The sequence below is a fragment of the Cebus imitator genome, unplaced genomic scaffold (assembly GCF_001604975.1).
Source record: "Cebus imitator isolate Cc_AM_T3 unplaced genomic scaffold, Cebus_imitator-1.0 Scaffold96, whole genome shotgun sequence".
In the NCBI taxonomy this organism is placed as follows: domain Eukaryota; kingdom Metazoa; phylum Chordata; class Mammalia; order Primates; family Cebidae; genus Cebus; species Cebus imitator.
Window position 1 is genome coordinate 3,706,941 of NW_016107411.1, and position 6,612 is coordinate 3,713,552.

Here is a 6,612-nt window from a genome sequence, read left to right on the forward strand (position 1 = left end):
GAGACGGGGTTTCACCATGTTGACCAGGATGGTCTCGATCTCTTGACCTCGTGATCCACCCGCCTTGGCCTCCCAAAGTGCTGGGATTACAGGCGTGAGCCACCGCGCCCGGCATTGATGAATTTTTTAAAATGCTATGTTGTTGCTTAAAAGCATGTCTTTTCTCCGTTTAAGCAGCTCAAGATGCTAATAGTATTGTTCAGGTTTTTCACAATTTTATGTTGAGTTGACTAATGATTATGGAAAGAACTGCGTTAATATTCCCACTGTGATGGTGGATTTAGCAATTTTGTTAATTTTTTCTTTACATGTTTTGAGACTATGTTTAATTTTGAAATTAAATACTTTACTGGTTTTCTAATGTTGAACCAACTTTGCATTCCTGAAATGAACCCAATGTGGTCATATATATTATCCTTGACTATCCCATTTTTCTTTTTTTAATTAACTTTTTTGAGACAGAGTCTTACTCTGTCACCCAGACTGGAGTGCAGTGGTGTGATCTTGGCTCACTGCAACCTCTGCCTCCCAGGTTCAAGAGATTCTCATGCTTCAGTCTCCTGAGTAGCTGGAATTATAGGCATGTGCCACATGCCCAGCCAATTTTTGTATTTTTAGCAGAGATAGGGTTTCGCCATGTTGGGCAGGCTGGTCTCGAACTCCTGACCTCAAGTGATCCACCTGCCTTTGCCTCCCAAAGTGCTGGGATTACAGACGTGAGCCGCCTGCACCTGGCTGTGGGTAGATTTTTAACTACTGATTCATTTTCTGAAGTAGTTTTAGAAATATTCAAAGTTTCCTATTTCTACTTGGGTCAGTTTTGGTAAGTTTTCTTTTTAGAAGTTTGTTCATTTCATCTGACTTTTCAGATTTATTGGCATAAAGTTCATTATATTCTTCTATCTTTTTAATCTCTGTGGCATCTGTAATTAGGTTCCTGTTTTCATTCCTCATGGGTTATTTTTTGCATCACTCATTTGTTATTGGTCAGTCAAATCAGAGGTTAGACAGTTTTATTACACTTTTCAAAGAACCAACTGTTAAGCTTCTCTATTGTATTTGTTTTCTATTAATTTCTACTCTAATCTTCCTTTTCTTGCCTCTACTTTTTTGGATATATTTTGCTGTTTATTCAACTTCTTGAAATGAATGCCTAGTTCATTCATTTTTAGCATTTCCTCTTTTATATCTCATAAATTTGTCTCCAACTACTTATATATCTCTCACAAGTTTTTAATGGCTATTCTAAATTCCTTATCTAATTATTAAATAGACAATGCTTTCCCATGATATAAAACCCAGAAAGTATTATTTAAAAGGTATGTAATGAAATATTTCCTGGCTAAGTGCGGTGGCTCACACCTATAACCCCAGCACTTTGGAAGGCACAGGTGGGTGGATCACCTGAGGTCAGATGTTCAAGATCAGCCTAGCCACCGTGGGAAATCCTGTCTGTACTAAAATTACAAAAAAATTAGCCAGATGTGGTAACACGCACCTGTAGTTTCAGCTACTTGGGAGGCTGAGGCAGGAGAATCGCTTGAACCCAGGAGGCAGAGGCTGCAGTGAGCAGAGATCATTCCACTGCGCTCCAGCCTAGGCCACAGAGCAAGACTCTATCAGAAAGAAAGAAAGAAAAAGAGAGAGAGAGAGAGGAAGGAAGAAAGGAAGGGAGAGAGGGAGGGAAATAAAGAAAAGAAAGGAAGGAAGGAAGGAGGAAAGAAAGAAAAGAAAAGAAAAAGAAAGGAAGAGAAAAGAAAGAAATATTTCCCTCCCATACTTGTCTCTCGTCAGCTCATTTCCATTCTCTCCCCACTGTCCCTGCTCTAGCCCCACAGGTTATCCCTGCTCTTAGTTTTGCATGTATCCTTCCAACCTTTTTTTGTGTGATTACAAACAATTATGAATGGAGATTCTTATTTCCTTTCCCCTTTATTTATAAACAATATATACTAAATTAAATACACTGTTCCATACCTTGCTTTTATTTCCTTTGACAGTAAATCTTAGAGACCTTTCAATGGCAGTACATCTTTTTTGTTTTTGTAGATGCATAAAATTCCATTGTGTGTTCCATCATTTTGTCACCATTACTCTACTGATTGAAATAGTCCCCCCATTCTTTTGTTATCCCAAATGATTATTATTGTACATATATGCATGTGTAAATATATCTTATCTATAACTGGGCCGGGCATGGTGGCTAATGCCTGTAATCCCAACACTTTGAGAGGCTAAAGAGGGAGGAGGGCTGGAGCCCAGGAGTTTGAGACCAGCCTGGGCAACAAAGCAAGACTCTGCATCTATTAAAAAAGAAAAAAAATAAAGTAAGAAAAAAAGTATAATTGCCAGGTACAAGTTATGTATATGTAAAGATTGTCTTTTTCAAAATGACTTATTACAGAAACTTAAAAACATGTATAAACCCCCTAGAAAGGTATATCTGTGGTTCCCTGTCTTGGGATACATAAGATGGTATTCCTGTTCTCTATTTCATTTATTTTTGTTTTAATCTGTATTCTTTCCCTCTGGTGGCTCTTGGTTTAGTGTGTTCTTTTTCTAGTTTCTTAAAGTAGAAGGGTCAAGATTTCGTTTTTAAAAAATTGATGTTTATAGCTATGAATTTCCCTCTAAGCACTACTTCAGCTGCATCCTGTAAGTTTGGATATGTTATGTCTTCATTTTTATTCATTTTTGAGGTATTTTGTAGTTTTCTTTTGTGTTTTTTCATTTAACTTATTGGTTGCTTATGAATATATTTTTTAATTTCTACATATTTCTGAATTTCAAAAATTTTTTTTTCCTTATTCATTTCTAATTTTATTTCGTTGTGGTCAGAGAACACACTTTGTGTGACTTCAATTCTTAATTCTTTGAACATATTTATTAACGTAATGGCTACAAGCTGGGCATGGTTGCCCACGCCTATAATCCCAGCACTTTGGGAGACCAAGGTGGGCAGATCACCTGAGGCCAGGAGTTCAAGACGAGCCTGGCCAACATGGTGAAACCCCATCTCTACTACAAATACAAAAATTATCTGGGCATGGTGGTGGGTGCCCATAATTCCAGCTACTTGGGAGGCTAAGGCAAGATAATCACTTGAACCTGGGAGGTGGAGGCTAAGCCAAGACTGTGCCACTGCAGTCCAGCCTGGGCAACGGGAGCCAGACTTTATCTCAAATATACAAATATACATATATATATTTGTATATTTGTATATTACATATATATAATATATATGTAATATATAATACATATATTATATATATATATATGTATGTATATATACAGGCTACTTTTGTTGTTGTTGTTGTTGTTGAGATGGAGTTTCACTCTTATTGCCCAGCTGGAGTACAGTGGTGCGATCTTGGCTCACTACAACCTCCGCCTCCCGAGTTCAAACAATTCTCCCGCCTCAGCCTCCCTCATAGCTGGGATCACAGGCATGTGCCACCACACCAGGCTAATTTTTTGTATTTTTAGTAGAGATGGGGTTTCTCCATGTTGTTCAGGCAGATCTTGAACTCCTAATCTCAGGTGATCCACCCACCTCAGCCTCCCAAAGTGCCAGGATTATAGGTGTGAGCCACTGTACCTAGCTAAAATACCTACTTTTAAGTGTTTGTGAGATCCAACATCTGGGCCCTCTCACGGGTCGTTTCTTTTACCTGTATATTTTTCCTATATATGTGTCATACTGTAATGTTTCTGCATGTTTTGTAATGGTTTTGTTGAAAACCAGACATTTTAGATAGTATGTTTTAGTGACTACAGTTAGAAATACCTGCCCTCCACCACATGGTTTTTGTTTGTTCATTTGTTCAGTGACTTGGCGGAACTACGTGAGTGCAGTCTCTTTCCCTCACCACATGAAGCCTCTAGTGTCTCCTCAGAGAGCACAGTCTTGGCCCTGCACACAGTCACACTAGATGACAGTGGTTTCAGCAGGCTCTTTTTGACTGTTTCTTTCGTGAATTTGTTACGCCATCGGCCTCTCCTAGCATCACCCACAGCTGTTGGGCTCCACTCATTGCCAACTAATTGCTTTATTGTTTTTGACTTGTGGGGCATAAGTTGTTCCACAATCTAGTCCAATTAATTGTGGGCCACTTCATAGGGCCAGTTTTTGAGGCTAATATGTAGGTTTGTTCTGACTCCAGGACAGCTCTGTTGCTTTTTCCCTGGTTCTGTTAAACAAGGTGTCCCAAGGTTTAGCCTGTTGCTATCATGGAGCAACCAGCCTCCTTTTAATTGCCTCCCACCAAAATCTCTACATTTCTGAAAGTGCCTGTAGGCTTGAATTTCCCCATACTCTGTTTCACATTAAGTCAGTCCTTTGGAGAATGTTTTGGAGCTCTGCGTTCTTACGGACTGCCTCTCCCGCTACGCAAAATCCTCAAGGCCCTGCTCTGAAGTTGGGGTCAGAAACAATGGCTTGCTTCTCTTGAAAGGACATTCCTGCTTTATGAGCAGGGAGCTAGGCAGGGATGACAGCCTGTGCTCTCCCAGTTTGCGTCTCCTTTTGTGAAACCTCCACTCTCTGAGCAAGCTTCAGTGAGGCCAATCACGGCCCCGGTATTCTTGTTCCACTATACTTGAGGGAAAGCCTCTGCCCTGTGAGTGGGTCTGGGTGGAGGAAGGGAGCCCTTGATCTTGTGACCACTTTTTTAGGAATTTAGTTACTGTACCCTGCCTCTCTGGTAAAATACCATATACTATATCTCATGACTGGATGTTCAGGGAATAAGAAGGGCCCTCCTGCTCCCCCACCCGACCTTTTTTTTTTTTTTTAAACTACGCTCACCTGCTAGAGTGGAGCTTTTGTCAAACTGAGCTGTGAGGTGGGGTTTGGGGCATAGAGTGAGGGAGCAGGTCATGGCTCAAGTGCTGCAAATTCTCACTATTCAAGATTTAGTAGCTGGGCATGGCGCACACACCTGTAATCCCAGCACTTTGGGTGGCTGAGGTGGGAGGATTGCTTGAGCCCAGGAGTTTGAGGAAGCCTGCACCACATATCAGGACCCTGTCGCTACAAAAAATTTTAAAAATTAGTCAGATACGGTGGGACACACCTGTAATCCCAGTTTGGGAGGCTGAAGTGGGAAGATTGCTTGAACCTAGGAGGTTAAGGCTACAGTGAGCCATGATCATGCCACTGCACTCCAGCCTGGGTGACACAGCTAGACCCTGTCTCAAAAAAAAAAAAAAAAAAAAGATTTCGTAGATTTTCTTGAATAAACATTTCTTTATTTGTTGTATGTCCTTAGGAAAATTTCCAAAGAGTTTAAATGCTTTGTGTTTTAAAATTTTCATCAGTTATGGAGTTTCCCTGAGGAGTGAGTCTGCGAAGTCCCTCATGCTGCCATTTCAGAAGTAGGACCGCTCCTACTTTCAGTGTGTTTTTGAGACAAGGTCTTGTTCTCCACACAGGTCAGAGTGCAGTGGCATGATCATAGCTCACTGTAACTTTGAACTCCTGGGCTTAAGGGACCTTCCTGCCTCAGTCTCCCAAGTAGCTGAGACTACAGGTGCACACCACCACACCTGGCTAAGTTTTAAATTTTTTGTAGAGATGAGGTCTCACTATGTTGCCAAGGCTAGTCTTGAATTCTTGGCATCAACCCATCCTCCTGCCTTGGCCTCCCAAAGTGTTGGTATTACAGGTGAGAGCCACCAGCCTCTCTTATTTTAATAGTTACATTAGAAATTAGAATATTACATGCTTAATTTATCAAAGGCCAGTCAATATCTTTACCCTGTTTCTGAATGATATAAGAATCTAAGCTGAGTCAGGTGAATTGCTTGAACCAGGCAGGTGGAGGTTGCAGTGAGCTAAGATCATGCCACTGCACTCCAGCCTAGGTGACAGAGTGAGACTCCATCTCAAAAAATAAAGTAATAATAATAAAAAAAAAATCTTAGAATCGCTTGAAGTTTTTTACCATATTCACATATTTTAAAATATATATATATATATATATATATACAGAAATATATATTTATATTTTTATATATTTTATAAAATAATACTGGCCGGGTGTGGTGGATCACACCTGTAATCCCAGCACTTTGGGAGGCTGAGGCAGTGGATCACCTGAGATCAGGAGTTCAAGACCACCTGGGCCGACAGGGTGAAAGCTCATCTCTACAAAATTACAAAAATTAGTCAGGCATGATGGTGGGTACCTGTAATCCCAGCTAACTGGGAGGCTGAGGCAGGAGAATCGCTTGAACCTGGGAGGCAGAGTTTGCAGTGAGCTGAGATCACCCCATTGCACTCCAGCCTGGGTGACAGAGCAAGACTCCATCTCAAATAATAACAATAATAATACATATATAAAGCAAATATAAGTCAATATATATATATATATACATATATATACACACACATACCATATTTATACAAAGCAAGAATGTAAAATACAAATTGGTTACCTACAGTTAAGCTGCCTGAGTTCAGTTCCTGTTTTTACCACGTAAAAGCTGGTCAGCCTGAACAATTGCCTTAACTGCATCATACCTGTTACTTGAAGCACAAAGTTGAGATATCAATACCCCCTCACTGGGTTTTTGTGATAATTACATGAGCCAATTTTTTTTTTTTTTTTT

At 40.2% G+C, this 6,612-nt stretch overlaps 1 protein-coding gene across 3 annotated transcripts in view; it reads left to right on the plus strand.

The window, feature by feature from the left end:
- Window positions 1–6,612, plus strand: part of OS9 (OS9 endoplasmic reticulum lectin) — a 26,691-nt gene that overhangs the window by 13,305 nt on the left and 6,774 nt on the right. The gene's annotated exons all lie outside the window — the stretch shown is intronic.